Source organism: Phodopus roborovskii, unplaced genomic scaffold, assembly GCF_943737965.1.
Source record: "Phodopus roborovskii unplaced genomic scaffold, PHOROB, whole genome shotgun sequence".
Lineage (NCBI taxonomy): Eukaryota > Metazoa > Chordata > Mammalia > Rodentia > Cricetidae > Phodopus > Phodopus roborovskii.
In genome coordinates this window covers 5,383,989-5,396,130 of record NW_026126598.1, presented here as the reverse complement: position 1 = coordinate 5,396,130, position 12,142 = coordinate 5,383,989, and positions in this window count along the sequence as shown.

Sequence of the window (12,142 nt, the reverse complement as noted above, 5' to 3'; positions counted from 1 at the left end):
CTGTAGTTACGTGAACATTCTCTCTTCCTTAAAACATCCACTTTAACTCCAAGAGCTGACACTGCAGTAGCTGTTCTCTTCGATAGCTACAGCCGATTGAAGTTCCCACCCGAGATTCAAGAGTAGATTATCAGGTTGCTCGAAGAATGGGAACAAGAGCCTGATTGATCATCCCTCATTCTCCTCATCTGAGAGCCATCTGTAGCTGGCTGAGGACCAAGAATTGTGACATAACTAAATAGGTCACCTGCAAAAAACAAATCAAAACAAACAAACAAACAAACAAAACTGTTCTTTTCTTTCTGAGAGACAGCAGAGGCAGAATTGTCAGAATAAAGAACTATGCCAAACCAATGCCCTTGTGAGCTGTGGCTGTGTGCACTGAAGCATTCAGCTGAGACTTTCTATGTGCACTCCCTTCTCCACCTGCAAGCCTGCAGAATGGATCCGAAAACAATTTCTTCCAGGACAGAATCCCTTGGATAAGATACATAGGCAGGTGTAGTGGCAAGCTTGTAATGCCAGCCCATGCAGAGGTAAATTCAAAACCAGCCTCAGTTCTATAATTACTCCTGCCTCCAATTAATAAGAGATTTTAAAAAGCAAGACAGGACAAGATAGAAATATGGGGGAAGTATTGGAAAGGTGGCTCAGTTGGTGGAGTGCAGAAATGAACCCAGCATCATATAAACTGGCATGACAGCCCATACCTGTAATCCCAGCATGAGTACTAGGGAGGAGATAGAGATGGCAGGATGGGAAGTTCAACATCATCTTTATATATAGGGAATTGGAAACCAATCTGGGCTCCATCAGATCTTGTCAGGAGTAGGAAAGGAAAAGAGAGGAAGGGAGGGAGAAAGAGGAAGAAAAGGAAAACTAAGGGCATTGTAAGCGTTACTACTGACTGGATGAGATGGAAAGGGATTCTGGCACAGAATACTGTGTGTTACAGCTCGGATAGAAAAGTATTCTGGCAATCGGGAACCAATGAACACCGCAGGACACAGTAAGCATTGCAGTTTATAGCCCTGCTCCAGGGAAAGGCTTCCCCAGTGTATCAGGTGTCTCCTGCAGGAGAGGGTGTCCCCAGTTCCAGGGAAGGCTCCCCTGCTTCCCCATCTGGTCCCCCAGAGAGCGGAGGGTAACAACAATTCTGCTTCGCCAGGGGAAGGACTCCATCATGAAAAATGTTACAGCCCTGCTTGGTTCTGCCCAGGGTCATTTCTGCTTCAGTTTCATGTAAACCTCATTCAAGAGATTTATTGGGAGTGAAGAATCCAAGAGAGTGGCTGCCTCTGCCAGAGTAGGAAGCAGCTGGACAGATACGGGTTTATATACAGCTTCTTAGGGAATGGAATTTTTCCAAGGAGATTTCCAGAGTTGGGATTGGTCAGATTTCAATCCCTGGGCTCAGATTGGCTAGATTTCGTGCTCAGGGATTGGTTAGTTTTCTGCACAGGTTTAGGTCAGATTTGGCTCTGGTTCAGAGCCAAAGTGTCTTTCTTTCACTGGTCCTTTTTAGCCTTTTGGCTCTAATTTTAGGGCCAGAGGTGTGTTTCTTTGGCACTGGTTTCAGGGTCAGGGTGTGAGAAACCAAAACTGAAAATTAATAACAGTCTAAAAACATTAGAAAAAAGGAACTTCTAAAATTTGACTCCCTAACCAGGAGTACATAATTAGGAGCCTGAGCCTAGCTCTTGGAGAAAGGGGGTTAGCCCACCACCACCACCGGTGTCAAAGTTCCTTGTTCTAAAGAAAACCAGATATCCACTAATTGCTGGTTGTAAAAGTCCCCTGCCAGTTGTAAAAATACCCCAGGGGGAGTGACCCCCATGCTCCCGCCCTAACTTACTCAAATGCATCTTGCTAAAGTATATAGTTTTTGCTTTACTTTGTAACAACCTTAAGCAACAATGGAAACTTTGTAATCCTGTGGCTTGGACTATAAAAACCTCCCTCAGCTGTTGGTAGGCACCTCCAACTCTTCTGAAGGTAGAGGTCCCTGCCAGCTCTGCTTTTGCTTGGGAGTGTCTGCCCCTTGTGGTGGTCAGTTTGGGGTTTTTCCCAACATGACCTAAGAACCATTTCTTTGGTTCTGGTTGCAGGGACAAAGTGTACTTCTTTGGCTCTGCTCAGGGTGTGTTACTTTGGCTGGCCTTTTTTTTTTTTTTTTTTTTTTTTATTAACCTGCAGACATGAGGAGAAAAAAGCCTCACCCTGTCCTGGCTAGTTTTATGTCAACACGACAAATGCTAGAGTCCTTTGGGAAGAGGGGACCTCAGCTGAGAATGTGCCCCCACCAGACTCATCTGTGGAGCATTTTCTTAGAGATTTATGATTGATGCTGGAAGATACAGCTCACAATGGATGGAGCTACCTCTGGGCTGGTGGTCCTCGGTGCTATATAAGAAAACAGGCTGAGCAAGGGAACAAGCCAGAAAGTGGCATCCTCCATGGTTTCTGTATCAGTTACTGCCTCCAGGCTCCTGCCTTGAGTTCTTGCCCTGACTTCCCTCAACGAAGATGAAATAAACCCTTTGAGAGACCCAGGTCCAGCAAATCCCTGATCAGCCCCTACACAGTCCCTGAACAGCTTGCCTCCAAGCCCACAACCCAGTGGAAGAAACCACACCCTATATTCAGACCCTAGCCATCCAAAGAGACACTTTATCCCTAAACTTAGAGCCAGGGGAAATCACCCTAACTCAAAAACTAGCACCAAAAGAACACATTTTGCCCCTAGAATCAGAATCTATAAGAGAAATTTGCCAGGCCCTAAAATTAGAATCTAAAAGCTAAAAAAGAACCATAGGTAGAAACACAGTTTGGCCCTGAAACCGGAGCCATCTCTGCACCCCTAGGTTTGAGCCAATCACAAGTCTGTAGCTATGCAGGTTTGGAATTTTCCAAGCCCTCTTCCTTCTTCCTGGCTACTATGAAAACACCTTCCTGCACTGCTCTGTGTCTCTCCTGCTCCCCTCTTGCTGCCGCCACTGTGGTTGGTCTCATGGTGGTAATTCTGGTTCTGGACTTTGGGTATAACACCTTTCCTCTCCAAGTTGCTTTTGATCATGGTTTTATCGAAGCAACAGAAACCCTAAGACACACTCCTTGCGTGGCTCGATTCTGGTTTATGCTGTGGAACGGACCAAGGCGAGAACTTGGCCAAAACTGAGAAGATCAAAATTCCTATCAAGATTTCCTTCAGAGACGTTGCTCCATTTTTTTCAAAGACTCATCTCCACCACCAGTGCTTAAGTAGCTGAGCCAGTCAGCCTTGCTTACAGCCAGAATGTCTGTGACATTTGATTTAGCTTTATCAGGGCTGGTCTCATACACCCCCAGAAAAACCACCTTAAAGTTTCATCTACAAAAGAAAATTTTCGGTTTACACAGTATGGCGGGTGACATTAGACAGCACTGGCTCAATTCTAATGGGAGAGCAGCGGACTACAAGAGACTGAACTATCTGCCTCCATTTCCAACAGATTTGTGTTCAACTTTCACTCACAAAAATAACCGGGGAAATTTTATTGGTCCTAAAAAAAAGTTAATATAAAGTTATAGCAAAAAAATAAATAAATAACCTAAACTTTAGCAACACAGCTGGAACAATCCTCAGTGGCTGTGGGGAAAGAGATTTAATTTAGTTGATTTTCTGTAGTTGTTGGTTGTTTGCTAGTCTCACGGTTACACTGGGCTTATATAATAATCTTATACTGAAGGGACCAGCCCCGCACCCAGCCCCTCAGCTTTAGCAGCCATGACAGGCTGCAGAAAAGACATGTAGGCCTCTCACTCAGCACATGTCTGCCCTTGCTGGGCCTGCCCTACTCACTAGGAGGTCAAATAGCTTCCACATGGCAAGGAACCAATCAGAAGTTAGCTGGCAGGACCCTGGATGTGCTTTATGGCTCTGAGCATGCTTTACGGTACCAGTGGCATAACAGTATCATGCAGAGTATGGCAACCGCGTTGGGAGGGCCTGTAGGCCATAGCAACCAGTTGGCCAACACAGGACAGGCTGTCCAAGCCCAGAAGCACACCAATCCTGAGACAGTTGCATACCACTAGACACAATAAGTTCCCTGCCTCTCAGGTCCTTCTCATACCAGCAGCTGGGTTGGATGGAGGAAGGGCCCAAATGAATAGGGTTAGCTCGTTAAACAATAGAAGACTCATTGTTTTTGCATTGGGCCTCTTGGTGATTTGGGGGTTCAGAAACTGGGCACAACAATACCCCAGGTGGAGGGATTTTGTAGATGGTCCCTGGCTTGACTTTTTTTTTTAAAGACATAAGAATGTGGCATCCTTATTGGCATAAACCATGGAAGATAAATGACAAAGGTGAATATATCAAATGAAAAGAATTCAGTCTCTGGGGGTGATTAGCAGGGAGAACAACTCCCCCCCCCCACAATTTCATGTTAACAGTAGGTTATGCAGTGCACTTTAATGAGCTTTAATGGAGTTCCTGCCAAGGTTTCACTACTTTATTCAGTAGTGAGTGACAGGAGGAAGTCCAGTAAGTCAAAGCAGATATTCAATCCTGGACGTTCTGACCTCAGTACATGCAGCCAACTTCTAACCTACTGCCACCAACTTCTACCAAAGGAAAGTGTGGTTCGAAGGAGAATCTGTGGCGTTTCCTTCTGTGACTTAGATGTTGTGTATTTTATTTATTTATTTATTTATCTTGTGATGCATGTGAGCTGTTCCGACTTAGCCTGTTCCTGTGTGGTCTTCTGTCGCCATGGTGTTCATGTGATCAAATGAATGGCTGCCCAGAGTGAGGACTCTCCAGGTTACTCAGCCCCATAGTAAATGTATGAACGCACAAAACAACACAGTACTCTGAAATAGTTAATGGGACTAGAAACACAGGCTTTCAAGGGTTGGCATGTTAGTGGCATTTGATATTGAGATATTTTGGTAGTTTCTGGACTGATGCACTGATGTTTGTTCCTTTCATATTTATAATGAAACACATTTTTAGGTGTTTTTTTGTTTTTTGTTTTTCAAGACAGGGTTTCTCTGTATTTCTCTGGAGCCTATCCTGGCATTCGCTCTGTAGACCAGGCTGGCCTTGAACTCACAGAGATCTGCCTGTCTCTGCCTCCTGGACTAAAGGCATGCACCACCACCACCCAGCCATTTTTAGGGGTTTCTAAACACAGAGTCTACTTGGTTTGGAATCAAGTGGTTGGAACACTGTTTGGATTTTTACTTTAAACACGCTGTTGATTGAATGCTTCATTGGGGGAAGCCTCCAGTCAGCTGTATCAGTCTGGTTCTGTAGCGAGCACAGAACCTAACATTTTGAACTTCTATTTGGAGGACCAGTACTTATTTAAGCTGGATTTTGTAACTTTGCAGATTTTGTTGATTTGAGGTCTGATTACCCCATCTGACAGAATTACAAGTTCTAATGATGAAATTTGATTGGTTTGTGTGAGGGAAAGCCTAGAAAACAAACTGTAGATTGAATAGTGATCCTAGCTTGATTACAGGAGGGGAAGTTTTGGTGCCATTATTTCTCTTCGTTGCTGTTGGGCTTTTAATTAGTTGAAATGTAGTTCTGTACCACAGTGTAAGCTTCAGTCAAAGTTTGCTTAATTGTTTAGTAAAAAAAAAAAAAAAAAAGAAAGAAAGAAAGAAAAGAAAAATCTCTGAGATAAGAGGGATACATGAACCAGTTCAAATTTTCAAGCAACCTTTGAACTCTACTTAATATTTAAACTGTTCAATCTTTGAACCTGGTTCTAAATGACATTGTTTGAGTAATATAATTTCAGTTGTGCAAGGTGGTACACACTTGTCATCTCAGCACTTGGAAGGTACAGGCAGGAGCATTGGGAGCTTAAGGTCATCCTAGACTAGCCACTGAACACAATACCAGTAGGGGATACATAAGACCCTAGCCCCCCCCAAAAAAAACCGCTAGCGAGATGGCTTAGCAGGTAAAGGTACCTGCTGCCAAACCTGGTGACAAGTGTCCAACCCCTAGGACTCAGTGGAAGGAGAGAACCAACTCCCACAAGTTACACTCTGACCTCCACACTCACGACATGGCATATGCACTTCCCATAAGCAAATAAGCAAATACTTGTAACTTCTAAATTATTATTCATTTACTTTTGGAGACAGGATTTATCTGTGCAACAGCTCTGGCTGTCCTAGAACTCACTCTGTAGATCAGGTTGGTCTTGGACTCCTAGATTCACCTGCCTCTGCCTCCCAAGTTCAAGTTCTGGGATTAAAGGTGTGTGTGGCCACTGCCGGGCAAAAGTACAGGTTTATAATGTTTCAAATATAGACTGACAATGCCAGGAGCGTTAGTGCTTTAGTCCCAGCACTCAGGGAGCAGAGACAGGATATGTATGTGTGTATGTATGTATGTATGTATGTATATGTGTGTGTGTGTGTGTGTAGGTGTGTATGCGTGTGTGTGTATGCATAAAACTGTGTTGTGTGCACGAGAGTGTGCATGCATATGTTCTTCTGTTGGGGATTAAATTAATACTGGCTATATAGAAGACCTATTGGAGTGATATTTCACATCTGTTTAAAATAAACTAAGAGAGTTTGGTTGTAATTCTTCTCTGAGGGGCTTATGATAAGACTGATGTTGTCCTTTTTAGGGTTCTCCCCACTGATTTTGATAGTAACTATGCAACTTTTCACTTCCACTGACAGTGAACAAGAGTAGTTCTTCCGCCACCTCCTCGCCAGTATTGGGGATCGATTCCTTTACTGGTCATTCAGACTGGGCTAAGACAGCTTTAATTTTATTTCCTTGATATATAATGATGTTGAACACTTTTTAAGTGTTTCTCAGCCATTTGTGTTTCATTTTCTGAGAACATTCTTTTTAGTTCTATAATCCATTTTGAAAAATGGAGTCATTTGTTTTCTTGATGTTCATTTTTCTGGCAAAGCAGAGAAAGGAAGATCCCTGGGCATTGTTAGCTTGCAAAACTGGCACTTTTGGGAGGCTTCAGGCTGTTACAAGAACAGGGGAAAAAGCAAAATACATCCTGTAATTTGATGCAGGGAGATTATCCCTGGCCACCATGAGAGTACTACTAACTAGGACTGGCATTTAAATCATGTTCCTAAGAAATTACCATTCAGAGTACAGACGAATCTCTCTCTGTTAGTTCAAGGCCACCCTGAGCTACACAAAATTGATGTAGTCTAAAAGAGAAACAGAACTCACACAAAGGTGATCCCAGCAGTTGGGATCCAACGCCTTTAATCCCAGCACTAGAGAGGAACATAAGGACACAGGAGCTCAGTGCAGTCAGAGGAGCAGTGCAGTCTGGAGATGCAATCTGAGGACAGCATCCCCCTTTAGGTATGAGCATTGGTAGAGGTAAGAACTTTCGAGAGGCCGGCCACTTTGCTTCTCTGATCTTTCAGCTTCCCACCTAATATCAGACTCCAGGTTTTTATTATTAAGACCTATTAGAACTCATGATACACAAAACACCAATGCACATAAAATAAAAGTAAATTTTTAAAGATTTCCAAAAAGAAATTACCATTCAGGAGCTGGAGAGATGGATCAGAGGTTGAGTACTGGCTGCTCTTGCAGAGGTCTTGAGTTCAATTCCCAGAAACCACATGGCTCACTACCATTTATAAAGCGACCTGATACCTTCTTCTAGCATTCAGACATGTGCATATCATCCTGTTTGTAATCATATAAATGATTTCCTTTATTTGTGCCAAACTTCACTATTCATTGAGTATCTTTTTCAGCATGCTAACTCTCCTGTTGTAGGCCAGTCATAATACATACACACACTTATATGCATGTCTTTTAAGTGTTTGTATCTATAACCTAATACTTATAGCTTTGGCTATAAGACATAAATGGTTCTAAGCATTTTCAGTTCTCATGGTGTTATGCATTCTTTTCTTGAATATAGTCATCCAAATGTCAGAGAAAAAAAATCTTTTGAACCTAGGAAAAGGGATTTGTAAACTATATTTATCTGACCTATTTGTTTTTATGACCACACTGACTGAATAACAATAAAATGTATGATTTTGACCCAAATGCTCATTAACACCTTTCAGCTTACTACAAATAAGATCTTTAGAGTCTCCTGCATCTAATTTTAGAACATAAAATTCAACCACAGGCCTCCAATCACAAGAATTTCTAAGGGAACATCCATGGAATTGGAGACAGTGTCTAACCTATGTGTGGTGTCCAGAGCTAACCCATCAAGGAACAATATAATCACATTGCTAAAGATGAGGCCTTCAATTTCATGACCAGAAACAGAATGCTCCCAACATAAAGGCTGAGAAACATAAATAATCTGCTGGGTTTACATGGTTGACAGTTTGCTTACTTGGCAAAATATGTAACTTCCACTTGACCACATCTCTCGCTATATGTGACTTTACAAACCTAGAATGTCAGAGGGCCACCTTCCTCTATCTTGCCTACATTATCAGCAGCCATGGCAATGCTAAACCATTCTCCATAAAGCTGGGGAAAAAATGGCAAATAAAAGAAAAAATTACAGGCCATTGGAATGTGAGTTGCTATTTGTTCGCCTCTACTCCCAATCCTTGGAATTACTTAAACTGACTAGATATAGCAATCAATAATATTTCGATCATTAGTGCAAGATTTTGTTTCCAGGAATGTAGAATAAGACAGGGTAATATGGGGCTGGAGAGAGGGCTCAGAGGTTAAGAGCACTGGCTGTTCTTTCAGAGGTCCTGAGTTCTATTACCAGCAGCCACATGGTGGCTCACAACCATCTGAAGTGAGAACTGGTGCTCTTTTCTGGCCTGCAGGGACACATGCAGGCAGAATGCTGTATATATAATAAATAAATCTTAAGAGAGAGAGAGGGTAATGATAACTTGATTAACAGCGCTTTGGACCTGTGACGCTCATGCTTTGTCCTCATACGCTCTGCAGATTCAACCCATTTTTCCCTTATTTCACTAGTTACATACTAGAGAAGTCTGATTGGAAAAGTGTACCTGAATGAAAGTCAGAATGGTTCTCTCATGACTATGAACTCACATGGGTCAAAGGAACGATGTATCACATCACAGAAACAGGCTATTGAGGAAGCCCACACATATGCACAGACCAAATGAATCTACCTCAACTGTGAGCCATGCCAAATGCCAAAGTCAGCAGCAGAAACTTTACCAACATGGCACCTGATGTGCTCTTCTGCAGAGGCTCCAAGTAAGTTAGTGGGTTGTGAAGGATTTGAACTGACAAAGCTTTTTATACAGTTAGTTAGGAGTGACATGGAATCAGCCAATGACTCTGCCTCACAACAACCTACATCTGTCCAGTATTTCCTTTTTGGCCCTGGTGAATGTTGTATGACCTCATGTGCCTAAACTAATTAGCTTAGCCTTAAGGTCAGGTGATGTTGGGGTTATTCCTGTCAGGGAGAAAGGACTATCCCTGTGGGAGCATTTATAAGTGATGGAGTTACAGACAATTGTGACCTCCATGTAATTGAACCCGAATCAGCTGAGTCTATGCCTTAAATCAGCATATTGGCACATGGGTCTGGATCCCAACACTCCAGAGAAGGGAACGGGAGGAATGAGAATTCAAAGTCATTTTGGCCTCATCCACTTTCTGGCCAGTCTGGGCTACGTGAGGACCTGTCTCAAAACAGCAATAAAAATGGCCTCCAGCCAGATATATTGGGCACAACATTAATTCCAGCACTTGGGATGCAGAAGCAGGTTGATCTCTGTGAACTCTAAGCCAACCAGGGCTACGAAGTGAAAATCTGTCTCCAAAAAAAAAAAAAAAAAAAAAAAGGAAAAGAAAAAGAAAAAGTCCTCCAAAGGCTCATGTGTGAAGAGGTCAGCTGCCCAGCTGGTGTGTTTTAGGGTGTGAGAGTCTAATTTGGACAGTGGAATTAGCCTATTCATGAATTCATACAGAACAGACCGTAAATGAGGCAAGACCTAGGAAGAAGCATGTCACTTAGGTATGTCTTTGATGCTTGTCCCCCGACCTTTCCTCTTTCTCTTTTTTCTCTGCATCCAGAGAGGTGAGCTGCTCTCCTCTGTCACAATCCCTGCCCTCCAATAGGTGTGTCCTGAACCAAGTAGGTCATGTGACCACAGACTGAGATGTCTGAAACCAGTGCAAGAGACCTTTACTGCTCTTTAAATTATTTGCTCATTTTTTTGGGTCACAGTTATGAAAACTTGCCTCAAGGGAAAGTTAAGCAAAGTCTAAGCGGGCACAGGGATCAGGCCTGGAGGGAGAAAAGCCATTGCAAGGACATGAATTCCAGGATGGTGAGAACCTGGACCAAGGATCAAAAGCCTTCAGTGAAACTGTGATTGTATGTACAAGGAGCAGGAGAATGAATGACCTCAATCTAAGGACATGATGACAAAAATAAAGATCTCTGAACAGAGTTCAGTGTGGTGGTACACACCTGTAGTCTTAGCATTGGGGAAGCTGAGGCAGGAGGATCGCCAGCAGTTCAAAGCCAGCCTGGGGGAAGAGGAGAGAGAGAGAGAGAAAGAGAGTTGAGTTTAGGAGAGTTTACTCATTGGGGACAAGGTCTTCCAGGAGGAGGGAAAGGCAGGACCCAGAATGAAATCAATTCAGCCAAGCACAGTTAATGTTCAAATGATGCTAAGTGGGATTCCAATTTGAGAAAATACAGATTTAGTTATGACAGCAGGCTCAGATTTTTTCAAAACAGCTCATATTATAGCTTTAAATACGGAGACTGGACTGGGGAGATGATATCGGTAAGGAGGTTGCTGGGCAAGCATGAGAAACCTGAGTTTGAACCCCAGGCACCCACATCAAAAGCCAGGCATGATGCACCTGCAATCCCTTGAGCTGGGGAGGCAGAGAAAGGTGAATCTTTGCAGCTCTCTGACCAGCCAGATTAATAGGATAAGTGAGTTCAGTCTCAACACATAAGGCAGAGGGCTGCCAAGATGGCTTAATGGATAAAGATGTCTGCCACCAAGTCTGATGGTTTGAGTTCAACCTCTGGGACCCACAGGGTAAGAGAGAAGGCCAACCAACGCCAGCAAGTTGTCATCTGTTCTTCACACGTGTACATGTGCACATGCAAATAAATACATAAATGAAAAATTAAAATAGAGTAAGTCAGATGGAATGGCAGAAGGCATCAGTGTTGGAGCACCAGTTGCTCCAAACACTGACACCTTGTCCTTTGCAACATACTCCTCTACTAATTAGTCCCATTTGTTTTTATTTTTTAAACCAGTATGTAATGCTTATCTTTCAAATTCTGATGATGAGCATGGTGGCATATACCTTTTTTTTTTTTTTTTTTTTTTTTTTTTTTTTTTTTTTTGAGACAGGGTTTTTCTGTATTGCTTTGAAGGCTGTGTCCTGGAACTAGCTCTGTAGACCAGGATAAACTTGAACTCACAGAGATCCACCTGCCTCTGCCTCCAGAGTGCTGGGATTAAAGGTGTGTGCCACCAACGCCTGGCCCTGGCTGCTCTTTTTAAAGGACCTGGGTTCAGTTCTCAGCGCCCACAATGGTGACTCACAACTGTCTAATTCTAGTTTCAGGGGATTCAATGTCCTCATCTGGCCTCCACGGGTACTTCACGTATACATAGGTTCGGCAAAACAAACATATATATATATATATATATATATATATATATATATAGTCATACACACATATATGTGTGTGTGTATATACACACACATATGCATATGTATATGAGACACAGTTTCACTATGTAGCCCAAGCTAACTGACTTCTCATCTCCTCATCCTCCTGCCTCAACATTCTGAGAGCTGGGTCACAGGTATGAACCACCACATCCAATTCTAGGGTAGTTTTTTGTTGTTGCTGCTATTTTTAGAGTTTGTTTTATTTTATGTGTATGGTTGTTTTGCCAGCATGAACGTCTACGCACCACACAGGTACACAGATCCTCAAGAACTGAAGGTAAAAATGGTTATGAGCTGCCATGTGGATGCTGGGACTCAAACCCCCATCCTCTGGAAGAGCATCCAGGGCTCTTAATGGCTGAGCCATCTCTCTGGCTCAAATAATAATAATAATAATAATAATAATAATAATAATAATAAGAAGAAGAAGAAGAAGAAGAAGAAGAA